Source organism: Sturnira hondurensis, unplaced genomic scaffold, assembly GCF_014824575.4.
Source record: "Sturnira hondurensis isolate 20B ecotype Veracruz unplaced genomic scaffold, ASM1482457v3 Scaffold0004474, whole genome shotgun sequence".
In the NCBI taxonomy this organism is placed as follows: domain Eukaryota; kingdom Metazoa; phylum Chordata; class Mammalia; order Chiroptera; family Phyllostomidae; genus Sturnira; species Sturnira hondurensis.
The window spans coordinates 17,039,267-17,060,708 of NW_028077105.1; positions in this window are offsets into that span (position 1 = coordinate 17,039,267).

Sequence of the window (21,442 nt, forward strand, 5' to 3'; positions counted from 1 at the left end):
TGATTACCAGATGGATGGGTTTGTATACATTCCAGGACCCTGTAGGTCTCCCCAACAAACTCTCCTGTGAGGCTGGGAGTTTCTCCTGCTGCCACAACCCCCACAGATTTTTATAGCCAGAGGTTTTCAGGCTTTATTTCCCCATGCTGGGACCCTGGGTTGTGTAGTCTGTTTCACTCCCCAGTTGTTCCTCCTGGTTTATTCACATGCAAATGTGGGACCGCCCAGTCTGGCAGCCACCGCTTCACCTACTCCACCACCCACCACCTTGCTGTGAATCCTCTCCACCCCAGCTACCTGTCTCTGTCCCTCCTACCAGTCTGGAAGAATGTTTCTCCTTTAACTCCTTGGTTGTCAGACTTCATACAGTTTGATTTTCTGGCAGTTCTGATTATTTTTTGTTTTTAAATTTGTTGTTGTTCTTGTTTTGGTTGTGCAAGGAGGCAAAGTGTGTCTACCCATGCCTCTATCTTGACCAGAAATCTATATATATTCCTGTTTTTAATTGAAGGTTGAAACCTTACTGAAACATGAGGTCTGTCCAGAAAAAGTTCAGCCATTAACGATACAAACTGGAAGCCAAGGAGAAAGGACTGGAGTGCATATATGTGGAGAATGACAACTTCATTCATTGTACTTAGTCAGTGGGGGCAGCAAACACGTGGAGTAAACATGTGTACTGTGTGGTTGTTGTATTCAAAATGACCGAGTAGAGCAATGAATCCGCATCAAATTTTGTATTAAGCTTCAACATTCCTCCTCGGAAACTATTGGGATGATTTAGAAGGCCATAACTATGGGCAGCTGGTGATTGGCAGCTTCATCATGACAATGTGCCCACTTACACATCACATCTTATGCGGAGTTTTTTGGTGAAATCAAATCACCCAGGTGACTCAGCCCCCCTAAAGCCCAGATGTGCCCTGTGACTTCTGGCTTTCCCCAAAACTAAGATCACTTTGGAAAGGGAAGAGATTTGAAACTATTGATGAGATTCAGGGAATTACAATGGGGCAGCTGATAGTGATTAAGAAAACTGTGTGAGGTCCCAAGGTCCCTACTTTGAAGGGGACTGAGGTGTCATTGTCCTATGTACAATGTTCTTTGTATCATGTATCTTCTTCAATAAATGCCTGTTTTTCATATTACATGGCTGGATACCTTCTGGACAAACTTTAATCCAAATGTGACCTTGTTAAAAGGTTAAACAAGGGGGGGACCCTTCTCTCAGAGAAAATGGACTTATCTTTTAGATGGTAGATCCTTTGTAGTACGGGCTTCCCCTGCTAGGTGAGTGTTCTAGGAACCCACCTGTGTCAGTGCACCAGCTGGCGTTGTGCGAGGCTACGTTTGGCTTCAGTGAATGTTTTTTGAAGACAATGCGTGTGCACATCTCGTGATGGGTGATTTATGAGAGCATCCTCCCACGCTGCGCTGAGTGATCAGCAGTTTTTGACCAAAAACAGCATGACTCCACTGGTCCACCCTCCCTATCACCTGATCTTTCCCCAAGCCACTTTTTTTGTTTCCCTGAATGAAAAAAGTCCTCAAATGGAAACCTTTTGCCACATGGAAGAGGTGAAACAAAAACTAGCAGAAGCACTGAAGGCATCAAAATTGAGGAGTTCAAAAACTGGTTTGAGCAGTGGAAAAAACATCTTGATAGGTTTATTACATCAAATGGAGAGTACTTTAAAGGTGACTGGAATTTAAACATGTAAGAAATCACAATTTTTATAAATACTGTTTTTGGGGGGAGGGTCCCCCGCTACTGTGCAGGGACATTGACCTCTCAGCTTTAATGGTTTGCCAGCCTCGATCCAGAGATGTCCTGTGGGCGGCACACATATGGGCTATATCCTCAGTGTCTCTAGCAAGCTGGTTAACACTTGGATTAGCAGTATTTGTCCCCAGCCCAGCTAACTTGGCCTGACTTGACCAGTGTCTTTAACAAGGCAAGTAATTTTTTTTATAATAACAGTGTTTTCTTTTTTTAAAATTTTTATTTATTTATCTTTAGGGGGGAAGGGAAGGAGAGGGGGAGAGAAGTATCAATGTATGGTTGCCTCTCATGGGTCCCCTGCTGGGAACTGGCCTGCAACCCAGGCATGTGCCCTGACTGGGAATCGAACCACAGTCGTGTGGTTTGCAGGCCCACGCTCAATCCACTGAGCTACACCAGCTAGGGCTATCAAGGCATCTAATTTTGTTAACAGAAGAAACACTTGAAAAACCATTCATCATAGACTCCAGGTTGCAAGGAAATGTCTTACAAGTAAAAACCAAGTGGAAAAAATTCTAGAACATTCCTATGGTGCATAGTGAAGAAGTTTCTCGAAGGATACTATTTCTGATCTGGTTGAAAAATAAATGTTTTGATGGGGAAGTCAGCAGAGAGCTTTTGATAGGGTACATCCCAGTGATACTGTCAATAGTTTGAGCTTCTTTTTACGCCAAATTCCCAACCAAACAGAACCATTTTTTGTAGAAACGCAGCAGACTCAGAGGCATGAAAGGTGTCATTAGTAGTGGACAGGCTGGCAGAGTGCAGGTCCAGGAGGGCAGACACTTCCCTCAGAGTGGCACCCCAAAGCCATGTCAGTCACGGTGTTACCGAACAGAGGTCCAAGGGGGTGCAATACTTGGCCCACTGAGGGGTGCCAAAAAACTGCTACAGAAAACAGGTCTCTCCCAAGGACAGTATACTAATAACTACTGGGCTCTTCTGTCCGCCGCCAATTGGAAAGACATCTTTCAATGCCAGAGATTTGTGAAAAGGAAACGAAATGTTTATTTAATGCTATTCAGGCCTAATGCCTTCCTTAAAATATCAAAGTCTTTAAGGTATACACCTAAACACACACACACACACACACACACACACAGCACTCCCTTCTCCCACTGTCTCAACTCTGGGTACCGTAAATCAGGAAAAGAGCACACGTCCGGTTTTTCAGGTTGCTGTCACTGTGAGCTGTGTCACCTGTCCAGGCAAGGTCTCCAATTAATCCAAAGTCATGCGGCACCTTTCACTGGCAAGAATTCTTTGTACCAAGTTCCAGTCAAAGTCTCTCTTGCTTTCCAGGCCACTGAGCCAAAGGGAGCATTCCAAAGGCACATGGGCCTCTTCTACCAAAGCTGCAGGCGTCCACACTCCACCCAAAGCGCCTTTCTTCACGTGGCCGTAGGGATCTCCATTCTGGCAAAGCTGCGAGGTTTTCCCTTTCACCTGGGGAAGAGGGGGTCTGCACTCTGCCAAAACCACATGGCTCTCTCTTTCATGACTGCCAGAGGGGGTTTTAACTCTGTTGAAACCGTGTGGCTCTCTCTTACATGACTGCAGGGGTCTGCACTCTTCCAAAACAGCGTGGCTCTCCCCTCACCTGGCCAAGAGAGCGTCCTCACTCTGCTAAAGCCACCAGGCTCTCCTTTTAATGGCTGCCGCGTCTGGGTTTAAATCCCCGCACCCATCTTCCTTTGCAGCCCTATTTCCGACTCCTCCCACAATTAGTTTCACCTGCCAGTATTTCTGTATCATTACAAGTTTACTGGGCTGCCATCATTAGTCTGGGCAGGTGCGGCCCCATGGCGTGGAGCCAATCAACTCCAGGCTCTCACGCAGGTGCTGTAACTTGGGGGACCTGCCCCCTAGTTACGTCTTGGGTGGAAGTCACTTCCACCCCCGTGGCTCAAAGCAGGGCCACAGCTATTTAACATATCTATGAAACCAGTTAACGGTTATAGATACGTTAAATGACCATTCCAGAGGTTAGCCGCGAAACTGTTGCTATGCAAAACAGCTCTCAATGGCCCTGCTCCATTCGTCCCTTCCCCCAATTGACACCTGGGGAGGGAGGTGAGGACATCTTAATATTTCCTGGACACCCTGAGCTCTGGACCCCATCCTAAATCCTTTTCTGGGGGCCCCCTCCTGGTTGCACCCTGTTACAATGGCACTCCTGGATTTGAGGGAGACTCTGCTTGGAAGACTGAAATTATAATAAGAGATTTCTGGAATGTTGAAATAAAATTGCTGTCCCTGAAAAAAATTCTGTATATTCTCTCACACAAAACCTTTCCATTCTAGCCAACATGTTTTTCCTTAAACACCAGTCTCCCTTCATGATCTCCATTGACTCTTCTTATAACAGAAGTTTTAAACAGAATATATACCCACCCTGTGAGCCAGAAACTCCACACTGGATGTCTGACCTAGATAAAAACATGCCTAAAAAGAAACTTGTAGATGAATGTTTACAGCAGGTGTGTTTATGATCAAAAACTGGAAAATAGCGTGTCACCGTGCACCCAGCACAGCATTCTATAGTCGGGGGTCTAAGTGATTGTTTCCACGTACATATGAAGATGGAGTAAAGTCTAATACACAACAAGGCGGTGGAGAGTCCCATTGGGAAACAAACTCCCTGTCAACTGGAGGCGTTTTTGTCTGCACATCGCTCTGGGCTATTGCCCTTTGTCATCCTGCCACCTGTATTCTATGAGTGTCCACAATTCACAGGAAATGCTGGGTCTCTTGAAACACACTTTTTATGCCATTGTTTGTCGTTTGTGGACTGGTCTCCCGCCAGACTTGGAGCTCTTTTAGAGAAGTCAGCCAGGATGTACTCTCCTTCTGCGCTGTGTGTGTATCTGCCCTTAGACCTGGGAAGGAGGAAGTCTGTTAGCAAGGAGGAAATGTGCTTTTTAAACCACAGATCTCTCTAGGAGGGCGTGAGCTTCTAGTGGAAGAGGGAACTTAGGCAAGTTCCATTCTTCTCCATCTCTTGGATCTCTTGTTAATCTTTCCCGTGGCTACTGTTTTCTGCCCTTCTGTGGGTCCGAGCTGCAGTATTGGACTCAGTCGCTTCCCACCGCCAGAGCGCCAAGAGCATAGCAACGTCAGGCTTTAGGCCAGCTGTGCATGTTTTGTCAGGGCAAATCCAAGGTCAAGCTTAAGAGAGGAACACAACATCATCTTAAGGAATGATGCATATGTATGTACAAGTTTGGAAAATAACTTAAACATAAATAAGTACAGCTGGCATCCCTTCTAAACAGAGAACAAAGTAATTTACATTTTTTATTCCTACACTGATTAGTTCTAAAACAATGGTTAAGGTTGTGTGATGGCCCGTGATGACTACGGAACAGTGCACAGGGATTGCGTCTTCTGTATCATCATCACCATCATCCTCCATCGGAGCACATGGCAACCCCGTACCAGGACCTCACGTAAATTACCTTTGTATAGTACTCTGGGAAGTGGGAGCTGTTACTATCCCCAGTCCAGGCAGAGATGAGGCGCAGAGAGAGAGTGACCAAGTTGCAGCAGCTTCTCAGAGGCAGGGCTGTAATAGGGACCAGGCCTCTCTGACCCCAGAGCCTGACTCTGAACCACTCACTAATCCAGCGGTTTTCAACCTTTCCCATCTCATGGCACCCACAAAGCCATTACTAAATCCCGAGGCACATTAAAAAATGTATTTATCCCAATCTGACCAAAAAAGGTATAATTTTGATTCGTTCACTCCAGAGGCTGTTGTGCTGGCTGTTGCCATTTTTTTATTTGCCGATCTAAGGGAAAAGAGGTTGGTGCCCCTGACTAGGTAGTCAGGTGTGGCATGTTTTAAAATTCTTGCAGCTCACTGGTTGAGATTTGCTGCATTGGACTTTCTCATGTTTTGTGCCTATAATCAAACTCCTTTTCCTTCCTAGCTCTTCTTCTTTATTGAGCTTCCTACAAATTACACCTTCATCCCAAGAATCTTTGCAGGTGATTTCTTTGCCCTATCCCCTTCCATGTTAGTTTCCATTTGCTTCTGGAACAAAATAGCACAAAGGTATGAGCATATAACACAATTTATTATCTTAGAATTCTGGGGGTCAGAAGTTCAAAATGGTCTCACTCGGCTAAAATCAAGGTGTTATCAGGGCTGTCTTCCTTCTGGTCGCTCTGTGGGGGAATGTTTGTCAGCTACTAGAGGTTAGTTATACACTCCTTGGCTCCCGACCCCCTCCTTCGCTCTTCCAAGGCAACAAGGCAGGCCCAGACCCTCCCACCCAGCCATCTCTTTGCCTCCCTCTTCTTTTAAGGTCCCCTGTGGTTCCTCCCAGCCCACCCTGATAATCCAGGGCAATCTCCCCATTTTAAGGTCAGCTGAGTACCTTTTCTGTGTAAAGAGCAAAGAGTGCAGAAATGTGTGATGATGTTAAAACTCAGGGCTAGTAATCACCCATCAGTGAGTCGGGGGCAGGGGTGCACAGGAAGCATGGATCTGGAGAAGAAAGCGTAAACAATCTCTCCGCAGTACTGAGGAAGGCCGCGCAAGTGGCCTGTCTGGAGGAATGTTCACTTTGCTTTGATGTGAGTGAAAAGGCAGGTGTTGGGGGAATTGCTTATTCCAAAACATCTACCCGTATTCCACAACTAGTGAGTCTCATTTTGTGTTAAACAGTTTCTTTACCTGGTGATTATCTTTTTAGTAGACTTTGGGGTTTTTTTTTGAGCATTTGCAGGTTCACAAAAAAATGGCACAGAAAACAGACCTACTTTCCCTCTGCCTCTATATGCAGTTTCCCCAGTTAACATCTTGCCCTAGTGTGGTACATTTCTTATCATAGATAAAATAATATTGACAAATTATTATTAACTGATGTACATAGTTTACATTAGGGTTCATCTTCATTTGAACAGTTCTATGGTTTTTTGTCATGTACCCACATTTGCAGTATTGTTACCCAGAATACAACATAGTTTGCCTGGACGGTTCTCTGTGCTCTACCTATACCTCTGTCCTCCCAACCCCCTGGCAACTGCCATCTTTTTACTGTCTGTATAGTATCACCTTTCCCCAAAATGTCATATAGTTGGAATCATGTAGTATGTAACCACCACTTCAGATTAGCTTCTCGCTCTTAGCAATCAATACACATATAAGGTTCCTCTGTATCATCTCATGCGCAGTTTATCCATTCACTTGCTGAAGGACACCTGGTTGCTTTCAGCTTTCAGCAGTTATGAATAAAGCTGCTACAAAAAATTGTCTGCTGGTTTTGTGCAGACATAAGTTTTCCACTCCTTTGGGTACATTCATAGGAGCAGGATTGCTGCATTCCGTGGTAAGACCATGTTGGTTTTATAAAACACTGCCACACAGTGTTCCGAGAAGGTTGTGCCATGTTGCATTCCCACCACCAGTGGGTGAGAGTTCCTGCTGCCTCACATCCTTGTCAGCACTTAGTGCTGTCAACTTTTGGATCTTAACCATTTTAATAGGTGTGGAGCGGTATCTCATTATTTGAATTTGCATTTTCCTGATGATATATGATGCTGAGTACCTTTCCATATACTTAGTTGCTGTCTGTGTATCTTTCAGGAGGTGGTCAGATCTTTTGCCTATTTTTTAGTTGGGCTGTTTGGTTTCTTACTATTGAGTTTTAATAATTGTTTGTATATTTTAGATATAAGTTCTTTATCAGATACGTGTTTGCAAATATTTTCTCCTATTCTATGGCTTCTCTATTTATTCTTTTAATAATTCTCTTCTCACAGAATAGAAGTTTTGAATTATAATAAAATCCAACTTTTCACTTTTGTCTTTGGTGGACTGTGAAGGTCATCACCAAACCCAAGGAACCTAGATTTTCTACTATGTTATCTTCTAGGAGTTTTATACAGTTGCATTTTATATTTAGGTCTATAATCCATTTTGAGTTAATTTGTGCGAATGCTTTAGGATCTGTATCTAGATTTTTTTTTTGTATGTGGGTGTTCTTTTGTTCAGGCACCATTTATTGAAAGGAATATCTTTTCTCCATTAAATTGCCTTTGCTCTTCATCAAAGATCAGTGGAGTCTATATGTGTGGGTTGCAATCCTCTTTTAAAATAAAGCTCCTCCCGGGAAAGGCAATGTTGAAAGTTATTAACATTTTAATTTGAAAGAATTATTCAAAATCTTCTGTTGGCAGGAGGGGGTGACTGAGAGAACACTGGCTGCCGAGGTCGTCCTAATGGGGTGACGTCAGTTGGCAGCACGCATAAACCAGAGACGTACCCTCTAAAGTAGTCTTACCTTGGCCTGGGGCCTGCGTGGGTGGGAGTGAGGAGGTTCCCTGCAGCTGGAATTTTAGTCCAGGTGGGTTCCTGCCCACACCCTCATGTGAAAGATTGGACCGAAGGGTACGTTCCTTTTCCTGCTTCTCCACTTTCACTGTGACATGTAAATTGTGAACTTATTATTCAAATGGAATATTGCATTGTCATGAAATGACAAATTATTTTTAGAATTACCTTGCTGTCTCTTTCAGCTCTGATGTGATAATTCACAAAGCAAATGAAATGGATCCACATTTTATATTGCTATATCCCAGTTTTTCCTTAACCGTGGGGCAGAGCTGTCTGAATTTTCCAGGCAGAAGTAGTAAGAAACGAGAGCACTATAGAAAAACAGTGCATTTAATAACCTTGAACTATCAGTCCATCTATGCAGGGATTAATGCTTTAATACAAGAATGCTATGCCAGAAATATAAAAATTCACTTAAATCTAATCTAATGGCTAGATTAAATTTTTAGTAAAAAAAAATCAAAGGCTTTTTTTTTTATAAGAAAATGGTGGAGTATTTTGTTTCACAACTCTGTTAAAGGATAATTGTCCAAAAAAGCATGACTCATGAATATAAAATGAATGTGTCAAAGCTGTTCATTAATTAATTAAATGAGGGAACTGGAAAAGCTATTACAACTGATTCAAAAGAGAATCAGTTTATAAATCAGGAATAAATAAATCAGGAATAATGAAATCAGGAATAAATCAGGAATATTGAAATGACTTTGCAAGTCGTTTGCAAAATGATTTTTCATCCTGGGGAAGTCACTGGAACCTCCATTAATCAGAATTTATTGCATATTGATAGATGCAAATTGTCCATAGACCATTACTTTGCCTTAGTATTAGTTATCTACGGCTTGTAAGAGTTACAAAATAGCTGCAATGCTTTATGACTCTTGGAGCTCCAGGATGTCAAGAGATACAAAATACCCGCAACTGTTGGCCGCAGTCAGAGACCGGGAGACCACGGGGATGATGCCCAGTTTCCCCTTGAGGATACTCGGCAGCCATTCTTGCTTATTACAAGTTTCCCTACAATTATCTTTGCGTTCCTGTTTTCTTTAGATAGTAGGGCATTTGTATCACTCCAAAAATTACTAAGGCCTATGGGCGTAGGTGACTTATCAATTCCTTCTGAACCCGACCGAGGCGATGTGTTTTCTCCTCACCAGGCTCCCGCAGATAAAGCAACAAAGGACTGAAACAGTCAGGGACGGACTTGTAACATGCCGCCACCAGTAGGTTATGTCATATTTATTTAGAAAATATATCGTTACTTGGCTTTTATTTTCTACTTTTCCGATGCACACCTTCAGTTTTCTCTCCTTATCCAGTGGACTATCAGCGCGCACAGCTGGGGCTTCGGCAACACTGGTGTGACGGCGCTCTCTGCTTTGACGGAGCAATACTTCCCATCGGCGTATTAACTAGTGATCGTCACTTCTTCTGGGTTATTTTTTCATACCGGTGTAGATGTTTAGAAAGGGTATTCCCCAAGGAGCCTGCAGAAAGGTGTCAGCAACACTTTCCCATGAATTTGCTTCTTGTAATTTCCACAGTCCCAGAAATTATCGCCAACAAGGAGGTTGCCCCTGGGGAGGGCAGACAGATGCAAATCATGATGTTCTAGAGCGAACAGACTTGCTGAAAGGCACGTCCACAGGCAGATCTAGGGGAAACTCCATTTCTAACTACTTCTTGTTTATGAGAAGAATGCTGGAAGCCCTGTGCATACAAGATACATTAGTGGGTTGCACCCTCGAGCGAGGTAATCTCTGACCTTAAATGACCCCAGCAAGTGAAATGGCGTATTTTTAAAATAAATTTTAAAGTTCTGTTTACTCTTTACTAATCCAAGCTGCAAATGTCCTTTTTAAGTTTAAATTGGTTGTTTTTCATATTTAGAATATGGAAAATACCAAACAGCGCTGAGAGGAGGCATAGCTGCTGAACTAGGCAGGACAGTGTTCTTCCCAAATTCATGTCCATCCAGGATCTCAGACCTTATTTGGGAGTAGGGTCTTGGTAGATGTTAAATTCGTTGAATTAGATGTTCATTAGTTAAGATGAGATCACATGGGATTAGGGTGGGCCCTAATCCAGGACTTATGTCCTGATAAAGTGAGAAAGCAGAGACACACACCGAGGAAGACCCCCGTGTAAAATGGGGCAGAGACTGAGGCCGGGCATCTCCACTGTGAGGAGGACCGAGGGTTGCTGGTGACCTCCAGAGATGAGGGAGCTGTGAGGAAGCGGTCTTTCTTAAAACCTTGCCAGACAGCATGGCCCTGCTCACCCCCTTGGTTTTGAACTTCTGGCCTCTAGAGAGAATGCATTTCTGTTGTTTGCAGCTACTTGGTTTGTGGTTGTTCGTAATGGTGGCCCTGGGAAACTAACACAGCCAAATGGTAGCTCTTAAGCAAATTGGAGGTCAAGGCATATTTCAGTTCCCTTGCCCCTGACCTGCCTCCCTCTCCTCTTTCTTACATGCTCTTTAATGGCGTTCATTCCAGTGTTTTAAACAGCACCCTGGGAGGCACATTTCAAAGGAATGAAGGCCTAGGGTGCCCTGTTAGACCTTGCAGCAACTGGCCTGGGAAGGCTCCTAAGGGCAAGTGGAATCTTCCCCTTCTCTCCAGAGGAAGAGCTTTTGTAAGAGCAGGAGCCGCAGTTTCCTGCCTGTCTTCCACCCAGGTCCCAGGGAATGGGTGCCGGAACCTCTACCCAGCCCACCCTCATGGACCAGACTTGTGCTCCTCTCAGATCAGAGAGTCCATGATGCTAAGAGGTGTCATGACATTTACCAATTTGCCACATTTCTTTGTCTTCACGTACTGTGCTGCCCGTGGCTCTCCTGAGCCTCATTCTCAGGTTAACAGGCCGTTCAGACTCACAGCTGTAACACGTAGTGCCGTCACCATGCAGATGAAACTTGCCACTCAAACTGCATTCAGAATATTATCAACAAACACCCACACTCCTAATCTGCATAGAACCTGGTGGAGGGAGTATTGCCACCTCACCTTGGCCACAGCAAACACAAGGAAAAGTGCAGCTAAACTCATTCCACCAGCTTAGGGTACAAATGTGGTTATGTTTTCCCTACTCATGGCTAAAGTACAGTGTCTTCCTTTTGACCTTTCCTCCCCCTTTGGATTCGTCTGGAAATGTGGGAGCTAATTCAGGTCAGGTTTGGAGAGTTCTGCCTTGTCTCCAGGAGGACAAGACCTGGCTTAGCCAGGTCCTGGGAAAGAATAGCTCTCTCACAGACCTATGGGCCCTGGGTTGAGGCAGAACTAAGGGCCATGGTCCCTGGTACTGCAGGTAACTTCCCCAAGTGAGGTTTGCAGTGTCCTCTCTGATCAGCACTTTAGTCTAGTCCACACTCTACCCGTTAGAAAAGGTCATGGGGTTTTAGGAAAAGGGTTGGAAATTGGGCTTTCTCTTCCAGAAATGTACAAATCATCATGGTACTTGTCAAATCTCCAAGGAGAGAGGGGACCTTGTCTAAGTCACAGAAAGTAAAGAGGTCCAGTTATACCCAGTTCCCAGGGTAATGGGTACTTAATTTTCTGAAATTAAAAAGAAGAAGGAGAAGATTTACTGTCTCCTCCTTTAGCTAAAAAAGCAATGAACATTTAAAAAATATTTAACACTCTATTTTATAACAAAGAGCCAGTCATCCTCAACAAATCATATATTTTATTTAAAAAATACTTTTACGTTTACAAAAATCATGTGCGCTTAGGGTAGACTACTTTAAAAAGATAATGTATGTTCAAGGTGAAAATAGGGAGGCGCCACTTGTCAGTCTGACTCCCAAATCACCTCCAGGACATCCGTCCATCACACGTCTGCTTGGACGGAGCCCAGAGTGAGGGAGACATCCAACATCTCCAAATACCCAACCTTGGAAAGAAACCCCGCACTAGGATGTATGCAAGGAGAAAATTAAACTCGTAATAGCTCCCCTGACGGTAAGAGAACAGAAGCAGAAACTCAGGAGGCACATGGCTAACGCAATCACCAGCCAAATAGAAAAGTCGTGACGGCTGCCTGTAACGATGATTGTGGCACTCCAGATGGTAGAAAACTTTGAGTATGTCGGAAATCCTCATCAATTCCAACCTCTAACTGAGTCTCCCTGATAAGGATTTAGTGAACAGGCACAATTATGACACATTTACTGTACCCATTTCTTCCTGTTGGGAAAAAAAGGAATTGGTGATCACAATGAAGTGTCACAGGACAAGCGGAATTGGACAGGAGATTAGGTAAATCTGCTCTAGGAGCTTTGCTGATGATACTCATGGAAAGGTAGAACTGGCTTCATGCTATGTAAGCAATTTTTTCTCGAGGTCACTGGATGGACAGGTTTATCATCTGTGACTTTTGCAGTAAGTCACCAGTCAGTCAGCTCTAGTTGCACCAATCTGACTGTTGGAAATGGGATGTGAATGGTTCATAGCTGAATCTCTGAGAGTGTAGCTCATGAAAATGTATATATGGCCCTAAAATGCCACCACTGCAAATATATGTAACTACCCACCACTGGATTCACGGAATGGGCCACAACTGAGTTGATAATTATGGCCAAACTAATATCGATTTACAAAAGACGGCAAGAATAGCAGCATTGAAAACAACAATAACAACCAGCTTAAGAAAATACCGATAGACAATAAAAAGTTTGTTTTCTTAAGAGTATAGGAATTCCAACTATGTGTATGAACCGTTTTATTATATTTTCCCTTATTAAAAAGGAAGCTTCATGAGAGGAGGGAGTTTGTTTGGTTCAGTTGTACTCCCAGTACCTGGACCTGTTCCTGACGCGTGGGCACCGGCCACCAGTAGTTGCTGATTAAATGAATGCACTTTATAAAATTTACCAATCACTGGAAAACAGGCAAATCTCCCAGCGGGAACCCCCACCACTAAGCAGCACTTACTCAAATATAAAAATTAAAGTCTGGAATTGTACTTTATTTGTCCCGTAAAGTTAGCCCTCAGCCCTCTGTGCCCATATCTGACAGCGAGCCCTAGTTTGAAAACCTCGGATCCAGACTAGGCAGGCTATTTCTGTGCTCTAAGTCTCTCAGTCTGGCCTGGGAACCACCTACGTCCTCCCCACCAGGATCCCATTAGAAATGCAGAATCTCAGCCCCGCCTCCAGGCTCCCCCCACCCTCCCCCACACACACAACAGTTTCACCAAATCAGAATCTGCATTTTAACATGACCCCCAGGGGATACATATGCTTATGCGTATTTGAGTTTGAGAAGCTCTGCTCTAGTATTTTGTCATTACATCATGGTGACCATAGTAAGCAGTATAGTGTTGTATACCTGAAAATTGCTAAGGAGTGGATCTTTAATGTTCTCACCACATACACAAAAGGTAACTATGTGACATGATGGCTGTAACTGGCTTTACTGTGGTGATCATTTCACAGTATGTGCACGTAGCAAATGAGCACAGACATCTTCAGCTTACTGAAGGTTATGTGTCAATTATATCTCCATAAAGCGGGGGAAGACTGCAGTCACTGTCCCAACAGCATTTGGCTCTGACCCCTGGACACTGCATCCAGCCAACTGCAAACAGAGGCAACTACAGACACCTAAGCGATGAGAGTGGGTCTTGAGGTCAGGAAATACTTACTGGGCACCTCTCAGTACTGGTCACAGTAGAGCCATGTCTTTGGTCTGCAGCCTGTCTCCCTGCACTATACTACTCACTGGTAGTCACATGGAGAGTTCTGGCTGTGGGGCACCTTAGAGAAGACAGAGTCCCACCCCTGTAGTTTGCATATTAGGAAACGAAGGTTGTGTAAAACTCAAGGACACACAGACTAAAATCCAGGGTTTTGTGTACATCACACTTTATGCTTTCTCCATATATGAAATCCCAGAGCAATATGACCACACCTGACCCCTCTACCTATGAGCAGATATCTAAGAGGGGAGAGTTTGTCTTCCGAAGGCTTGGGGGGTATCAAAGGTGTCGCATGGGAATGACCTCACATTCACCTTCCGTCCCGGATAAGGTGGCATTTGAAGAGAGCTGAAGTGCAGGCAGACCAGGGTTTGACAGAGAGAAGTGAGTGAAGGGCGAGTGTTCCAGGGACCGAGGTGTCCCCGAGATGAGGCCGTGGGGCGATGTGGGATGACAGCTCACCACTCAGTGTGGCCGAAGAGCAAGGGACTGGAACATGTGGCTCAGGTCACATTATGCCAAATGTTAACTCTAAGCTAGGGATAGGAAATCACTGGAGTTGTAAATAATCTTTAAATCCCCTTTAAATTGTTTTTTCCAAATATAAACTGGGTTGTATCCTTGGCTCATCGCTTGACAGGAGAATCGCCTTTTTTTCTCTTATGTGTAATTGGTTTCTCCCTTCCAATTACTCTTTCATGCATCTCCCAGCTGTCTGTAAACTCCACTTGGTTACATTGCCTGCTGCTCAAAATATTTTGAGAACCTAAAACAGAGGACAAAGGTAAAGCTGGTTAGCCTGGCATTTGGGGCCCTCTGGAACCCGACTCTGACTTTCCTCTCCAGGTTGTGCCCTAAGACCTGCTCTAGGTCTTTCTGCTCTAGCCAAGCAGGAGCAGTCACTGCTTTACAGTGACTTCAGTTTATAAATCTCTTCTTCCCTCTGTATCCAGCTCCTCCAAGATTTTCCTGTCTCTGCCACTCTAACCCGCAGCTACCCTGTCTTTCCCAAATCCTTTGCAATGTTTTCTACCATTCAAATAGTGACTTCATTGTTTTTTTATTCAGCTGAAATTTGTTGGATGCCTGCTGCGTGTCAAGTCCTAGGGAGATAAACTCGTCAGCCCCAGCACTGGAAGAGCTGACTGACACTCTAGCAGGGGAAACAGAGGGTCACAGTTCCAACAGGATCGCACAGATGCAGTCATGGCAGTAAAATTGAGTAACAGGAAAGTAGTACCTGGCACAAACTGGTGGGAGGGATGGAGGGGAGGAAAAGGAAAGGAAAAGGGGGAAGGAGGGGGGGGAGAGGAAGGAAGGGAGGGAGAGAGGGGGAGAAAGAGACACAGAGAGACATAGAGAACGTAATTAGGCGGTAGTGATTTCTCAGTTTAGCTTCGAAGGGTGAGCGGTGGCCACAAAGGGGGAATGGAATCAGTGCATGAGAAGACTTGGAGGTGAGAGGGGCCAGCCAATTTGAAGAAGCACTCATGCTAATTTAGGAGGCGCTTGCTGCTGGTGATGCTCCTGGAAGTGTGTGTGATTTCCTCTATGCTGTTGTAGACAGTTTTCTTTAGTCCAGTTGAGGGACAAGTGCATCGTCTGTGACTCTCTGTTGCATTGCTGCAGGTCACCATGTAATCTGTTCCAGTCATACTAGAGAGTTGGGAGAATGTCTTAGAACTCAGCCAATATTAAAATTCTTCCATGAAACAAGCTCTTTGAAAGCAGAACCTGCCTTTTCTTCACTGCAGATGATTCTGATGATGAATTACTGCTGAGTTTTTCACTCTCCAATCAATAGAGACTATTATAATAAAACTACCTCCTTTCAGCAAATATTTGGAGAGTGCTGTATCAGACTCCTCTTATGTACCACCTCTGATCCTCTCTTCCTCACCTGCCTCTGTGTGAGCTCTTACCAATTTCTCTCAGGTGTGACTGGCCCACCAGGAGCTGCTCCTGACTTTTGTGACCATGAGCTGCGGGTCTCTGGGGTCCCTGAGCAACATGCACCCATGTACAACTCAAACGTGGGGAGACCAGTGGGAGATGGGGCTGGTGGATGGGTTCTCTCTTTTTCTCCCAGAGGATTGTTTTGAGATGTAGTTTCTACACTTAGCAGAGAATAGTCTCATGAGGCCTAGCAAACATTTGCACTCCGAACCCCTTCCCCCAATTTTTGCTGTTCTCATGTTTGCCCTCATGAGTCGAGCAGTTGAATTTAAAACCTGTGTCTCAGTCTGTGTTTTCTGGGGACTCTAGATTAACGCAAGTACCTACTATGTGCTGGACAGTATTCTAGACTCTTGAGACACAGGAACAAAGGCTACTGAAGTTTACCACCCAAAGGCTGTTCTTATGATCTTCGTGAAGAATATGAAAACACAAACTAGATCATTTGTGTATATGCAGATATTTGATTTAAAATTTCCCCCCCAAATGGCCTCTCCTGAAGAGATAAAAAAGTATTAGAATAGATCATTAAATATGCTATATGATGTATAATGAGGGAGCTGTGTAATAAAACAAATTGAAAACAAAATGACTTCGGAGAACAGTCCTAGGAACTGTGGCCATAGTGTTTTCCAGAATGCATTTTGTTTCTCTTTTGTTTTAGTTGTAGATATTTCTTTCTGGATTCCCATCCCAATGCTGAATGTCTTTTTCTTATACTCAATTATTTTTTTCTCTTAAAATGCCTAAGTTCACATGACTGGTGTGCATGCCTGCAAGGTCATGCTCGTCCTCACAGAGCTACGACCAGCACTCAGGATGGCTTACCCGTAGAGCATGTTTTAGGAAGACTGAGCACCCCTTCAAAGTTAGACCTCACAACTCAATGGCATTTTTTCATGTTTTTAATGCTTGGTATCTTAGATGTCACAATTCCTGTGCTAATGGATTTATAAATTTTCCTGTAATCATGGAAACTTGACAAAGAAGCAGCTGTTTTCATTACTGAAGGCTTTAAAAATATGTCAAAGGCAGACAGTTAATTTCCATTTTATTAGTCATTTTAAAGCATTTCATAATGAAGAGCAGGTGCCATTATTTTGGGTATTTCTGAAGGATATTCCAAAGCTGCATACCTATTTTGATCTGAATATTGTAAAAACACAACTTCTCCCCCCCCCCCCACTGCCCACCATTCCTACCCCCAGCTGTCTCCTCTCTATAACAAGAACATGGCCCCTCATGGGGAGCTCTAAGTAAGTGCTTTGTTTCTCCAGAGATTTCTTCTACCCGGGATTCATTTGTCACTATGAAGAGAACACCATGGAAATGCCACTTAACTGGGCGGATGTTCTTGATGGAAGTTGCCCCTGCTGACTTCCAAGTAATCTCCAATTCCATCCACTCATAAAGGAGAGACTGTAGGAAAACTAAACTGTGGCTCCCACCTTCACTAGGATTTCGCATTTCATACAGTGATTTTTGGCAAGAGTTTGGCAGCTTTCTTCCCTGCCAAGACTGTCATTTGCTGCTCTCGTTTTATTCTTAGCTACCTTTTCAAAGAGGAGCTCCCACTGGCTTTTGCATCAGTTAGAAAGCAGGGGTCCTATTCTTTCAGCTTCTTGAACTGAACTGGAATTTGCGGTGGGGTACCAGGAAATTTATTTTCTGCATGTTTTTCTTCCAGGGAAGTATAAAAATGAAATGCAAATTGAAGTCTTAGTTGATTTTTAATACCATGTTCCTGCAGAAGCACTACTGCTTTGTAGAGAATGGAGACACATCGTTCCCTAAACGAGTATTTTTGCACAATGCCAACTTCAGGGCAACCTTGCTTAAAGGGCCACACTTTTAGGAGGTTGGGATTATTGAGGAATAGCTCCCTAATTTTCGGCTAATAAGGGTTGGAGACTTCTTAGGAAATATCTGCTTGTGGACTGAGGAATGTTTTAAAGTTTCTTCTGTTGAACTACATAACCTAAATTCTAGAAGTGACCCCATGTGTCCATGTGGCACTTGAAACTTCCCTTTCCTAAAGACTTTGTATCACAAGCCAGACTTTGGTTCCCTGCTGTCCTCTAGTCCCCTCCTGGGGTGGGAGCCCAAGAAAGTACTGGCCAGTCGGCAGGACCAGAGCCCACCTGGATTTGCCACCCTTTCCTGCCTTTGTGCTCTTGCTTCCTGTTTTTCCCATGTCAAACACTTCATCCCTGTCATTTCAGCTAATCCAAGTCCTACTCTTTAGGTGAGACTCTTATTGGGGGTCTGGTTTCCACAGAAGAAGGTGTTTGTCTCCTTCTCACACCAGGGTGAGTGCTGAATTGGAAGTTTTGCTTCTCTCCATCCTCTCGTGCTCCCTTTCCTAAAGGAGATGGAGGGACGATTTGGCTAGAACTTGACAGCTATTGAGTTTGAGCCAGGTCTGCTGGTGGGAGAGTGACTGGGCCCAGAAGCAAGATTCAGGCTCTGCCCATTTGTTTTCTTTCACTCCCTCATTCAGGTACCAGGCCTGTCTCCTCCCTCCTTCAGGCCTAGATCTAGGCCTGGGGGTGTGCCTTTGCTGTCTGGCCTCCTGCAGTAAGCGCACCTGGATGGGGCCATGCCATGGCAGGTGATCTTTTTTTAGTGAATGAGATCAGAGTATTCAGAATCTGCCCTTCAAATGCGCCTAAATGCCAAAGACAAGGTGGACACAGTCACTATAACAGATGGCTGAGCTGAAGTAGCTCTAACTATGGTCTGACCTGCAGACGTCTTTACTGCTGGCAGTCTCTCGTGGGGCCCTTAGAACGGAAGTAGATGGCCTCCTACTCCTTCCTCTCTTATCTTTTTTTAAAAGATTTTATTTAGTTATCTTTAGAGGGGAAGGGAAGGAGAGAGGGAGAGAAATATCAATGTATGGTGGCCTCTCATGCGTCCGCTGCCAGGAACCGGGAACTGGCCTGCAACCCAGGCATGTGCCCTGACTGGGAATCAAACCGTGATTGTGTGGTTCAAAGGCCCGCACTCAATCCACTGAGCTACACCAGCCAGGGCGTTTCCTCTCTTATCTTGATGGCCTGGTGAGACTTCCAGCTTTTCACCAAAGGAAAGTATAATTTTCTCCTCGTTTTTCTTTTTGATTCTGTTTAAAATCCAACCTGCTTTTTACATTGACCTTCTTTCTTTTTGAATCTGAATAAAATCACTTCCTAGAGATAGAGTGGTTCTCTGCACAGGCAGAGAACCCTTTGCCAGGAAGGCCCCATTCATCTTNACTGAGCTACACCAGCCAGGGCGTTTCCTCTCTTATCTTGATGGCCTGGTGAGACTTCCAGCTTTTCACCAAAGGAAAGTATAATTTTCTCCTCGTTTTTCTTTTTGATTCTGTTTAAAATCCAACCTGCTTTTTACATTGACCTTCTTTCTTTTTGAATCTGAATAAAATCACTTCCTAGAGATAGAGTGGTTCTCTGCACAAGCTTTCAAAACATTCTCTTTGGCCTTCGGGATGGGATGGGCCCACTGGGATTTTCCACAGCTTCAGCTCAGAGAGTTGGTATAGACCCCTTTGCCAGGAAGGTACCATTCATCTTTATCTAGTTTTTGATGACATCTATTTTTTTAACTATAATAATTTTACAGTAACGTTCAGGTTTTACATAATTCAGAGCCAATTGAAGCAATGTAGAAGGAATGACTCTGGATGCTTCTGGTCAAGCTGTATAGCTTACTTACTCCCTTTAAATTTTACCTTCATCCCTGGTGAGAGTGCCAAGTAAAACAAAGCGGGACCAAATTTGGTCTTAGCATCGGAATGCAAAAGTCCCAAATAGCAGTGCCCGCAGCTACTGCACCACCACGTCATCTCCTGCCCACCTGGTGATAGCTGTCACTGTTTTATAGCTGTGCTCCTGGTTGACAAGTGATTTTAAAACAACTTGTATCATGAATTGCTCTTTGTACTTACAGCTGTATCTTCAGAGGTTCTGATGGCTCTGAGACAAGCCTTACCAAGATTTACTGGGGGCTTTGTTCTCTGAGGTTCCTAGAAAGAGGAAGCCACCCCTCCGGTCTAAGCTTCCAGAAAGACCCGCTCTCCATTGTGGAAATGGATCTCTCTACACACAAGAACACTTCTTCTCACCCAGACTTAGGTTGTAGAAAACCTCTCTGGATCCCAAAATGAGTCTTCTTTTAAAAAACAATCTGGTTCCTGTGTCTTAAGTTACCAAGCAGAGGTATAACTAATACTCAAGCACTATAGGTTGGGGGGCTGTGCCAATCAGCCGCAAAACCCCAAGGGCACCAGCTCCGGAAGCCAGTCCAAAATGCCGGGCTCCCCATATAATTCTTTGCCCTCTAGTTGCTACTTCCTCTGACTAGGTATAAGTTGTCCTTGCCGAAATGTCCTATGCTGAGACCTGAGATGCTCATCACTCACTCACACTACTACTTGGCTCTCAACCAATGAAACACAGGCAAAGGAAGTCGAATGCACCCTGTAATTGAGTTTCGGTCTTCCTGGCTTAAAAAGCCCCTGAAAAACTATATTAGATGGTAGAGCTTAGGCTTAAAAAGAAGCTGGAATTTCTTCCTTTCCCCAACCTGGGCCTTATTCCTTGCCTGTAGGGACAGCTGTTTCTGCAGAGCACGCCTTTTCCCCAGCCAACCATACAGAGCCATGACTGTTTAATGAGTCCATGTCTGGCAGAAGAGAGAGGGTGAGTTGAAACAGAGACTGGTGTGCTGTCAGTTTTTCAATACTGTGCCTCATCCCCACCCTGGCCAGCTTGGTAAATAAGTATCAGGTGCATACAGATCAAATTATCTTTCCAGATAGATCTGTTTTTATTCCAGTGAAAAAGGATGACTAAAGGGACAGGGGAGAGATGTAGATGCATTCACCCCCACACTGCTCCTCACTCTCTATGGAAGTGTGAAGAGGGGAGGCAAATGTTGCCCCCGGAGATTCCAGCTGGGCTGAGATGACTGCTCTTGTTTTGACAGAAGCATTCTCATTGGGGTGTTTCTGTGGGCAGATATGAGAAATATTAAAGAAATATTTTTAAAACTTGGAAATCTTAGCTTTAGCTTTAAATAACTTTGCATATGGTCAGTGTGTTTGTGCTTATTATAAGGAAGAATAGGATATTTTTCTTGCTCAGTTCCCTTGAGCCTAGCAACTTAAAAATGGGAAATCTGGTTTATACAGAAACCACTTCAACTCTCAAGGTCAAACAGCATAGTGATGAGCTAGAATTTATTTATTCATTGAATTTTTTTGCTTTGCTTCACTTCAAACAGCATTGTCCATATGCCTTGTTCACAACAAAAGCTGTGGGGTATTGCAAAAAGCTGCTGAATCATGTGGTGGTAAGGCCCTTTTCTTCAGGAGACAGTCCTTTTCTCAATGGAAGGGTCCTGAGTGATAGCTCATTTATACTCCTCATGATGCTGGCATAAGTCTTGAGAACGCAGTGATAGACATTATATTGTCCTTATCTTTCATGAACTGCAAAGTATCAAATAAATACATTGTTTAGTCTTTTAAATACAGTCTCATAAATTTATATGCAATTCCGTTTGATAGATACAATAAGGTTTTTTTTTTAAGAACGTCTTGTTGGTCTATAGATCTAGTCACAATATAGACCAAATTGCACCCAGTATACATATCT